The sequence below is a fragment of the Nicotiana tomentosiformis genome, chromosome 5 (assembly GCF_000390325.3).
Source record: "Nicotiana tomentosiformis chromosome 5, ASM39032v3, whole genome shotgun sequence".
Lineage (NCBI taxonomy): Eukaryota > Viridiplantae > Streptophyta > Magnoliopsida > Solanales > Solanaceae > Nicotiana > Nicotiana tomentosiformis.
In genome coordinates, this window is record NC_090816.1 from 60,505,122 (window position 1) to 60,517,382 (window position 12,261).

Genomic DNA, 12,261 nt, shown 5'->3' on the forward strand with positions numbered 1-12,261 from the left:
CATAAGCTAGATAAGCTAAACAACCCTTCTCGACCATATGTCGAGCCTTCAGAAAAGAGATGACCCGACTAGATGTACAGACAGATGAACCCTTCCACTCCAACCTCGGCAACTCTGGCATCGCTAAGGTAACAGTCTTGGCATGGCAATCAAGGATAGCGTGATATGGGGATAGACAGTCCATGCCCAGGATGACCTCAAAGTTGGTCATATAAAGCAACAGAAGATCTGCTCTAGTCTCATATCTACAAAATATAACCATACAGGACCGATAAATCTGATCCACAACAACAGAATCGCCCGCAGGAATGGACACATAAACAAGAGTACCCAAGGACTCACGGGGAATATCCAAAAAATGAGAAAACAAGGATTACAACTATGAATAGGTAGATCCTGGATCAAATAATACTGAAGCATCCCTGTCACAGACAAAGATAATGCTTGTGATCACGGCATCTGAGGCCACAACATCTGGCCTGGCTGGAAAAGCATAAATTCTGGCTGGAGCTCCACCTGGCTGGCCTCCTCCAGCATGACCTCCACCTCTAGGACAACCTCTACCCACTTGCCCTCCGCCTCTGGGCGGCCGGATAGCTGGTGCGGCTACTGGAGCTATAGTCATAGGTTGCTGGCCCTGCTTCACTGCCTTGCCCCGAAGCTTGGGGAAAAATCTCTACACATGACTAAGATCCTCACACTCAAAACAATCTCTCGGCATGGTGATCTACTGCCCTGAAGTCTGACACTGATGGCCTGAATACCAACCGAAAGAACCCTAAATAGCTGGTGGGCGATATGAACTCTATGACATAGCACTGAAGTAAACACTAGAAGAACCCTGATGACCACAGTACCCACTGGAAGGACCCTGAACAACTGGCGGTCGGTAAGAACTCTCCGGCATATCGCTGAAATAGGGTCGCGTTGGAGCACCCCGTGGAGGCGGCGGTGCTGGATATGGGAGCCTATTGGGCTGAACTGTAACGACCCGGCTGGTCGTTTTGGAAGTTATAGCCCCGTTTCCCCTATTTCTACTTCCTTTATGCTTTTAAGCTATATTATGATATACCCCGTTAGTTGGTTCGAGTCCGGAGTGGTTTCAGAGTAGAATGAGATACTTAGTCTCTAAAGTAGAAGCTTAAGTTGGAAAAGTCAACCGGATGTTGAACTATGTGTAAACGATCTCGGAATGTAATTCTTCAAACCTTCAAAGTCGGTGCCAAACAACTCGAAACTAGTCAAATCTATATATATCTATAAAGGAGGGCCCAATAGTGCTGATGTGGCATCTCTAAAAACTTAGAATCCTACTTATCTTATATCTCATTTTTTTGCTTTTTTTTTTTCGTACCTTATAAATGAAAAAGGGAAAGGAAAATCTGGTTACGTAAAAGACTAAACGGTTTTACTTATGAAAGGTCACATTGGTTACATAAACAACTACTATTGGTTTTTCTATTGAAAGGTCACATTCAAAATTTTAAATTAATACCATTTACGCTTCCAGGAAAAACGACTTGGTCTTTCACTGTATTTCTTCATCCTCCGGTATTTACCTATGAAAAGTGTAAAAATTCTAAATAATGTCTCCTTATTCCTTCTTGCAATGCCTCACTTTCTGAAATTGTTATCAATTTTATGATTGCTTAAATTAAAGTATTCCTATTCTTCTTCGTATGCAGTTTTGATTTTGAAGAATTGAAGATATTTGATCACCGCCGGAAATAAATCTCGCAGAAGGTCGCAGCGACGCCGCTCAGGATCCGAATGCTCATGACTGTCTTGATGACTGTAAATCATGCGATCAACTCAATTTCTGCCACATTATTGTTTGATTTTTCAGGTTGCCTTAATAATATTATAAATTTTGTTATCTTGGTGAAGGCGTTGTTTGAAGAAAATATTGTTTTACAAGGCTGAATAATTTATCCAGAACGATAAACATCTACTTCATTCTGTTTGAAAATCTTCATCTAGGAAGGTAAGCTACATAAGAAAGATAATTTTAGCCAATCTTTTTAGTCCTCTGTGCAATAATAGCTGTTCCAACTTTTGACTTATCTTAACTTGTAATGTTTCTATGGAAAAAGGAAATCAAGCTCTCTAACAGTCCATTTGAGAGAAAAAGTTTATTTCATCGACATTGGTTCATGGCGGCAGCCTTTATCAAGTTTACGAGAAAATCCACATGTATATCGATCCATAAGTAATTGTAGGAGCCTTTTTGCTTTCCCTGCGTTTGCTGTAATTTCTTTTTTCATTTGTATCAAATAATGGTGTTATTATTATGTATTGTGCTTGAATTACCTTTTATTATTTTATTTTGTTTCTTGAATCTTGAGGCGAAGGATGATTCAGGACTGTCTTATACTACATTAACTGGGTTATTTTTTTCCCTTAGTAAAAAGCTTTGTTGCACTGAGTTGAGAATGTGTGTTGATGTGTTTATGTATTGTTAGTCCTTTTTTTTGGGGGGGGGGGGGGGGGTTTCCGGAAGTTAACGGCCAATATAGTCCCAAGTTGGTAATTAGAGTAAGAAGCTTCACAGCTTCCTCCACTCACCTCCACGGGCGAATATAGTCTACTAGACTCTTTCTTGGCTAGTCTAGTAGACTATATTCTAGGTCATTCGGAAGGGCTCCGTTTGGGTTCCGGAAGTTAACGGCCAAAATCTCTATATCTTGAGTATTCATATTTTAATTCATGATCAATCCCAGAGTCAAGTAAACATTTACCTTTAGAACTGATATTTGATGAGGTACCTGCTGAAAGTTTTGATTCATAGCCTCTCAATTTGGTAACTGTTAATGGGAATGATATTGTTTCCTCTTAGCACACTACAAATTACGATGATGGGACTAAACTTCTGAAGTTAGTGCCCATACATATTAAAGGACTAAAGAAAATCGGTAATGAAAAATGAAATTCATTTAAACTCTAATTCTGATAAATAGAGTATTATCTTTTGTGATTTCATCAATAAAAGAAAATTAAATTTATATGTATATACATGAAATTTTTAACTATTCTATCTCAACTAAATAAAAAATATTGCTTAATCTATATCTCTCTCTCTCTCTATATATATATATATATATATATATATATATATATATATATATATAAAAGAGGGACATGAAAAAGTGATGTGGCATGTCTCAGTAGTTAGGAATCATATTTATCTTTTTTCTCCCTTTTTTGATTTTTTCTTTAATTAATTGAAAAGGCACCTCCCTACTAATTACGGTTAATTGAAAAGGCACCTCCCCAAGTCCTTCAATAACAAAACGTTCAAAGAATGCAAAACGTCACCATTAGGGATCGGAAACAATCGTTCCTTTCTATATATTAAAAGTCCTTAAATTCAATTGCTATTAAGAAAACGAAAATCCCGAAGGGCCTTCCAATTTTGCATTCTACTTCAAAGTCCAACGAAATCTTTCATAACTGGTGGAATTATTCATGAGGTGTGTTAATTTTTTATATTCTTATTTTAATCATTTTCATTTAACTCTTCATTGTTTCTTTTGTATGTAGAACTTTCTTCATTCTCAACGAAATACGTTCTTCATGATGTCACCGGGCATCAACTGCGTTTCTTTAACTTTTCTACAATGGAGTGCTACTTCGATATGATTTTGGTACATATCTCTTTAAATCTTTCGACTTATCTAATTACGGGTTACTTTCGAAGAATCAATGAATCTGATTTTTCTTTTTATGATGCACATAATGACTGATCATATACATAATGGTTATCAATTTATGATGCAGAGGAAGGATTTTGAAATTAAAGATAACTATTATTATGTTTCCATTGTTATTTTGAATATTTTTTTTTCTATTCGGTACTATTTATTAGGAATCATATATATATATATATTATTATTTATATATTTTATTATTTATTTATTATTATTTTTTGCTTTGTTCATTTTTTCCCCATATATTTGCTTCAAAATAAAAACCAAGAATCATGTCTTTTAATCTTCTTATTTAGCCTCCCTCTCTTTCTCTTCCAAGAGCCATGTTTTTTAATCTTTATAAATAGCCTCGCAATTTCTTCCCGTTCCTTCTCTCACCTGCCCTTCACCAATTAAAATCTCCTTTTCCATTCATAAAATCTTCTATTATTAATACCACTGATTCAATATGGAGGAGATAAAATCCGGTTGAAATCTTTTTTTCCTTTTTGTGTTGTTTATCTTTATATAATTTGTTTGATCTATAACACTGTTACTCTACCATTTTTCTTTTTGATTATTCATTGATGTGTTGTTTCTGCCTGATAATAATTGTTTCAAAAGGTTGTTTGTTCTCTTCTATTTCTCTGATTTGGTGGATGTATTTTTATTTCAATGGTCATTCATGTATTATTTTTTGCTGGTCACTATCGTTTTCAATTGATGTTCTCTTATTCTTTGGTTCATTTTTTTGGGGACCTAGAAGTGGTTATATCATCTAAATCAATAAACCTTATTTTCTCAAGGTTGATTGTTTCTTTTCAAATATTTAAAACTCTTTTTTAATTGAGATGTGTTATATCAGGTATAAAACTTTCATACTCTACAATATATCGGTATCTGAGTAATATGGTATTATTTTATCCAAAGAAAAAATATTTTTTTTCCCGGAAGATAGCTGCATGAACTGAGTAACTCATCGAATTTGAAGTTATTTTATCCAACTTATACATGTTGCAACACTGCTAAAAGGTGTTAAATTATTAAAGTGTTGTCAAACACTTAGTGTGACTTTCATGTCAATTGAGTTGCGAGAGGAAAAAAGCAAAAGAATGGAAGGGAAGGAAAATGTACATGGAAAATTTACAAAAGAGATATGGTAGGGAAAAAAAGAAAAGATAGGAAGAGAAGAAAAGAAAAAATAAGAACATATTAAAGTTTAATATAAAAGAGTAGGAAAAAGATATTTTAATGAAAGACAGGCCGTAAAAAATAAATTTTTAACTTTTTTCTATAGAAAGAAAATACACTTTCTACATAGCAACATCAGGTGCATAAGAAATCGAGCAAATTAAAATTCATTTACAGCCATTCGAGCCAAACTTATATCACCTGGTAGCCACAAAACGTGGTTACTCTCAAACAATAATAACGGCTAAGAAGCAAGTATCTAGGAAACCATAAGCTATTTTTGAATTGTAGAGGTTTTATGATTGTTCTTTCTCAGATAACTATGCATAACGTTGAAATATATACTAAATAGACTGTCACTATACAATTTATATATACTAGACTGTCACTATACAAAATATATACAAAATAAACTATCATTATACAAAATATATACTAAATAGACTGTCACTATATAATTTATATACAATAGACTGTTACTATACAAAATAGACTGTCAATATACAAAATAGATTGTCACTATATAAAATATATACAAAATAGACTGTCACTATACAAAAAATATACTAAATAGACTGTCACTATACAATTTATATACCATAGAATGTCACTGTACAATTTATATACAATAGACTGTCACTATACAAAAAATATACTAAATAGACTGTCACTATACAAAAAAATATACAAACTAGACTGTCACTATACATAAAAATATAAAATAGATATTTTGGACTATTAGATGTAATATGTTTGGGCCGGAGGGACATTTCATGTCAATGAAAAAATATGGGTTATTAAAATTTTGAGGGGCTATAGAGCGTCATTTATCCTAAGAATGTCTACTTGTAACAAGTATAGGAATATGTCTCGCGCAAAGTTTAATATTTGAAATATTTTGCTAAGTTGAGGTGTTATTTTTGTGGTATCCTTTCTTTTTACATTTTAAACAACGAGAATTTTACGAAAGTGTTTTGTATTTAACTAGAATAAAAAAAGTTGGATACTTAAAAAGAAAAATGTTTGATATTTGTAGTAAATGTATAGCGGAAAAGCCATGCTTATAAATTTGTTACACGCTCACATAAAAAGATTAATATTTCTTTTTATCTTAAAAAACTAAAAAGACTTAAGCGATGTTAATTCTTAATAATAAAATAGATCACAACTTAAAATCTAATCTTTTAAGATATTTAGACTAAAATATTCCTAAAATATTATTTAGGTTTTTTATTACCGCGCGAAGCGCGGACACAACTACTAGTATTATATAAATTAATCAATTTATGCTCAAAAGTTCATATCCCAACTATTAAAGTGATTACCCAACTCTAAATGCAAGATTCCTAAAATTCACCCCCCGGCCCATGTGCCCGGATCCCGAAAATGTTTGAAGAAAGTCGTTACCCATACCCTTAGGAACATAAATATATGATTTTCACTAAGTTCCATAACCATTTTCGTGGTAAAATCTCATTTTTATCAAAACCTAGGTTTTTCATCTAAACCCATGATTTCTAAAACATTTTCATGTTAGAATCCACCCATAATATATGTATTAAACTCACATTAGGTATGAATTACTTACCTTACAGTGATAGGTCGAAATCCCCTCCTTAAAAGCTCTCAACTCACCCAAGAGTGTAATAAATGACCCCCCAAAATGCCTAAGTCCCGTTTTAAAACTTCACTGCCCAACTGCCTCCTTCTTTGAGAACGCGGAAGGGTCCTTGCGTTCACGAAGGCAAACAGCTCTGGCCCTCGGAGACAACACATCGCCAACGCGTCCAAGGCATCACAAATGCGGAGGCTGGCTTGGCCTACCCTTTGCGAACGCGAGGGCTGCTCCACAAACGCGAAGAACAATCAGCGGCCCAAGACCATCCCAGGCTCCTCTACGTGAATGCGAGTCGCCTCATGCGAACGAGAAGGTCACCGGTCCCAGACCTTCACGAACGCTGACTAGCTATCGCAAACGCGTAGCACAAAATCCCCCAGCCCCAGTTCCTTCTACACGAATGCGAGAGGCCTTCCGCGTTCGCGAAGAAGGAAACCAGAACTGAAATTTTTTGGTTTTTCTAACTTTGCTCCGAGGGGCCCGAAACTCACCCGAGCCACTCGGGGTCCCGTCTAATGGCACCAACAAGTCTAAAAGCATGATACGGACCTGACCGAACTCTCAAAACATGAAAATCAACAACGGAACAAAGAATCGCACCCCAAAACTAAATTGAATCCAAATATGCATTTCATGTTTTCCAAATTGTTCGGAATGCGCCGAATCATACTTAGACTACTCAGAATGACACCAAATTTTGCGTATAAGTCTTAAATGGCATTACAAAACTATTTTCGATCTCAGAATTCCTTTAGAACCTCAATATCATCAAAACCCGCTCCAAACGAAATTTAAAGAACTTCTAAAACCTTCAAAGAATCAACTTTCACTATTAGGCGCCAAAACGCTTTCGCGTCATCCAAAACCTGATCCGAACATACGCCCATGCCCGAAATCATCATACGAATCTATTGAAACCGTCAAATCCCTATTTCGAGGTCGTTTACTCAAAATGTTGACCGAAGTCAAACTTGGCCTTTTTGGCCAACCTTAAGGAACCAAGTGTTTTGATTTCAATCCGAACCCTTCCGAATCCCGAACTAACCATTCCGCAAGTCATAAAATAGTAAAATTATATACAGGAAGTCTAATTTAGGGGAACGGGGTTCTAGAAAGCAAAACGACCAGTCGGGTCGTTAAACAATTGGAGAGGATCGATGCACAAAAATATTAAGTCTAAGCTATTCCGTTTTGCTCTAAAAGATGTACCAAATGGGGTAGAAAAGAGTGACTAGGAATGGCTGGTCAAGGAGCATTTTTTTACTCAAACATTTAAGGTATGATTTCATTGCTATTTATTAACATCATGTTGTATTAAGTGGCTAACCAGAATTTTGCCGGTATGTTGTTAATTTTGGAGATAAGTACAAGAAACTCGGTCAATAGATCTAAGTTGAGTATGCCTCATCTTACGGGTAGTAAGCTAATTAGGGAAATCATTTATGAATTAGTAAGTAAATCTTACAATTCTTTTAAGAAACCTCATTTTTGTTACAAAGATTTCTTTGACTTATTTATTTAAATGAGAAGGGAGGTAAAGATGGTAATCCACCAGATGTGGTAACTTTTTTTATAGGCGCGTAAGAAGAACAACAAGTTTGTCGAACCTCTAACCAATGAGAAATATGTATGTTTATTGATAAATTTCAATTTATATTATTTATTTACTGTGTTGTATTATTTTAATTAAATTATTATTCATTTTACAGGATAAAATAATAGAATTGGTGCAATCTGAATCATCTCTTACAAACATTGAGGTTGTAGAGAGGTGCTTCGGACCTCAACGAAAGAGTCATATAGTTGGATTTGGCGGTGAGATAACTGCTAAGGAGTTGAAAGGTGGTAACTCCTCTAAAGCTGCATTGTTGGAACAGCTGAATGCTACTGTAAAAGAAAATGAATCACTCAAAGGACGTTTGGAAGGGCTAGAGAATAAATATGATGAGCCAGGGAGTAAATACACACAGCTTGCAAGATAGTGTTTGATCAGCCTTCATCACCATCTTCAAGTGATCAATAGATTGAATCATTTAACAAGTTAGTGGATCGAAAATCCTATTTTACTATGTGATGAAAATATTGCAATGCTCATGTGAATTTTTTCTTTATGTCATTAAGTCCTGTTTGTTTGAAAAACTCAGCTAATGGTGTGTGAATTATATCTGCATTGGAAATTTGCGTAGGGTAAAGATTAGCCTACAGGCCATAACATTAGTTTTTGAACACCCTTTTTAGTGAATTAGAATTGGGACTTACATTTGCTAGATAATTGTGCAGGATTTCGAGAGGCTTTTTATTAGTTCACCTCATTGTGTTCCCTTTTCCTTTTCAAACTTCATGTTGAGAGTTAGAAGCTAGAACCTGGTTCAACTCAAACTGATTCTGAAGTTTATAGTCAAGTATTGAGTGAAATTTCCTAATTCTTACTGCCAGCTAAAGTTAACCTCCAACTTGGGAAAATCATGAAGCTTGATAAGATCTTCCATCATTTGAGTCTCCAAGTTTTAAGTATTGCAGAAGTTGTAGACACTACTTTTCTGTTAGTACTAATAATTCATTTGTGTTAGCGTACAAGAGGGTCGTATATATATGAGTTCTGAACTTTTACTAGAGATTTGGATAAAAGCTCTTCTACTCAAGGAAAAAGCAACTGTGCTTCTTTGTGAACGCTCACCCTTGCATCCTTTTTATTTTCTGTAGTACATATTTGGCGTGTTTCCTGAGCTGAGGGTCTATTAGAAACAACTTTTCTATCCTCACAAGGTAGGGGTAAGATCTACATACACACTACCCTCCCCAGACCCCACAGTATGGGATAATACCGGGTATGTTATTGTTATTGTCATTAAGGTCTATGAATAAACAAAAATATAGTCAATCAAACAAGTAATGGAAATAATCTCTTTTTCATAAAATATCATTCTTCATGGAGGTTGTCAATGAAAAAGCTACCTTATTTTTTCAGAATGTGAATTTGTTCCTTTAATTTACTCCTTTTTCGTTATGTTTGTACTATTCCTTGTGGTTCATGTTTACATCAGTTCACTGTGGCATTTGGCCAGTGTGGTGTCTATTCTTGAGCCTATTTATGGCATAGGAGCTGTGAAGAAAAAGAGTTTTAGATAAATGATGTAAGAAAGTTGCAATCGGGCCTTAAGTTTTTCCTGAGGAACATGGCTTCAATCAATGTTGCATGTATAATTTGTATTGAGGTACTAGATTGCTAAAGGTGATCTCTTAGTTTTTGCTATTGAAACATGTCTTCTTTTTTTCCCTTAGTAGAATCTTTCCCGTAACCTTAATATTAAATATTCTTTATTTTCATTCCTTCAAATAATTGTTGAAGGTGAAGACTTTAAGACATTAGAGACAGTACTTTAGTTTCTCTATTCCTGTATCTTAGAATTATTTAGTTGATTAAAAATGAACAACATTCATTATTTTGAGGAACTTGAATATTTTTTTAATATTTTATTATCGGGAAGTCTAGAAAAACTAAATGTAACTGATCAAAACAAAGCGTATCTAATCAGAGAACTTTTTGACATAAGATTTGGGCATGAGAGTTTAGAGAATAAAGAGGTATGGAGTCACCTTCCCATGTTATTCTTGTAGTATCTGCTTTAATTTTGTAATTGATACCACAACTATCGTTGTCCAATTATTGAATTTTGTTAGCTTTTGCAACCCAAGAAACATGGAGCCTTGCCCTTGAGTTGTTATAGTTCAGGTGTTAATCACTTGAAGAAATTGTCGAAAATAATTCATTTCTTTTTTAATGCTTGAGCGGCAAAATTAATAAGATCCGTGGTTTTCAGTGAATGCTCAGTAACAATCTCAATATGAACGCCTGGTGTTCTTGTTATCACAGCAGCAACAAATGTGGTTAGACTTCAGGTGGTTAGCGCTGATGTGTCTTAGCGACACTAGTAAGGGTACTGTAACCATTCCAAGTTATAGAATGGGCGTAAAGGATCGAGTAACTAGGATTGCAAGCAATTAAAATTATGTTCATCCTGAGACGTTCATTTAAGATGTTAATGTTGGTTGTTGGTTTTATGTGAAACAACAAAAAATAATAAGGGTAAAAGAAACTAAATTACTTTATCGGCAATTACTTTCGGCTGCAACGTGATTCATTCTTTGGTTCTAAATCTCTCCTATTGGTTCTTGGTTTTCTTCTTCTTCTTCTTAATCTGTAGAATTTCAAGAAGCTCTATATGGGATTTGCTTCCCAAAAGTCACACTCGTTGTGCATGTTTTAGCGTGACAAGATTGGATGATGTAGAACTATCATTTAGTCTTCTTACGATCTACGTCTTCACATATAGGAAATTTAATGTGTCGTGTTCTTGCTACAATACTATATACCGTTATGTCATTTCATCTTTGTATTTTTTCACTTCCTTATTTATAGCCATCAGTGTAGCCTTTAATGGATTTGATCTTTTTTCTTTAGTTGTTTATTCTTTGTTACTAATGGCATAAATTTATTATTTTAACAGTTTAAAAATTTGAATTCCGAAGAACCTATCCTTGAAGAAAGTGTAGATCAAATTGAGGTATAAGAGGATTTTGGTTTGTCAACGACGGTTTAAAGACAATATCTTATGTACATATATATGCTGCAATTTTACTTTTCTTTTTTGGAAATTATTCAAAATGATGTTTAACTCACCTCACTTTATGCTTCTAGTAGCCTCCTGGCTGGGTTTGCATTATTTTTAATTTTATTGTTATACTAAGATGGTTTCTTACAAATTGGATTGGTTTCTGGTAAATAGGATATTTTAGTTCTTTGTATTAACAAGATATCAAGTATTTGGTTAATTTTCTAATATTGTTGAGCGTGTATGAAAGCATGTAAATAATTGTTACTTTTCATGTAATTTAAATTTTCTTAATTATATTTATTACATTTTCATATTAGAGAAGAAAAATATAGTCATTAAAATTTTTTAACGACATATTTCTCAAATAGATAAATGACTATTAACGAAGGGAATTTTGGGTGTTAAAAGTAATTATACAATTAATGAAAGGAATATTGGTGTCATGCACCCAAACCGATGGGCCGCGACGGGCACCCGGTACCTTATTCAACCGAGTACAAATATAACGTATCTTTCTTATTACATCATCATATACACGTGACATACGAGCCTAATAGGTTAACATGATCATATATAAACTCAAAATATAGGCCGACAAGGCCGTACAATCTTTCACGTACACGACATATATCTACAAGTCTCTAAGAGTACATAATTATCATAATGGTCGGGACAGGGCCCCGCCATACTAATCAGTATATGTCCTAATCATACTGACCACAAAAGTAACTTCGGAGCAAATGGAGCGCACCAACACCTTCCGCTGCGCTGATAGCCTACTTGGAGGACTCTCAACCTGTCTATCAGGACCTGCGGGCATGAAACGCAGCGTCTCCAGGCAAAAGGGACGTCAGTACAAATAATGTACCGAGTATGTAAGGAATAAAAATCAGTATATAATAGATATGAGATAAACATGGAGTAAAAGACTCGACATGTAAGTCTGAATAGCTAGGTGAAACATTAATATTTACAATGTCATGCATATGCATATAATGTCATACCATACTTAGGTATATGTGTTCATAACATCATCAAGCCTCTGAGGGCATCCCATCATATCATCTCGGCTACTATGGGCAATTCATCAACGTATACCAGCTGATCAGGTGGTGGTGCGTATATAACGATGTAACCTTTTCCCATATCC

At 34.7% G+C, this 12,261-nt stretch overlaps 1 long non-coding RNA gene across 1 annotated transcript; it reads left to right on the plus strand.

The window, feature by feature from the left end:
* The first annotated feature begins 3,227 nt into the window (after positions 1-3,227).
* Positions 3,228-11,375, plus strand: LOC117278867 (uncharacterized). The gene is made up of 4 exons (XR_011407820.1): positions 3,228-3,470; positions 3,541-3,644; positions 8,205-8,535; positions 11,004-11,375. It is a non-coding gene; the product is annotated as an uncharacterized lncRNA (long non-coding RNA).
* The last annotated feature ends 886 nt before the right edge of the window (positions 11,376-12,261 follow it).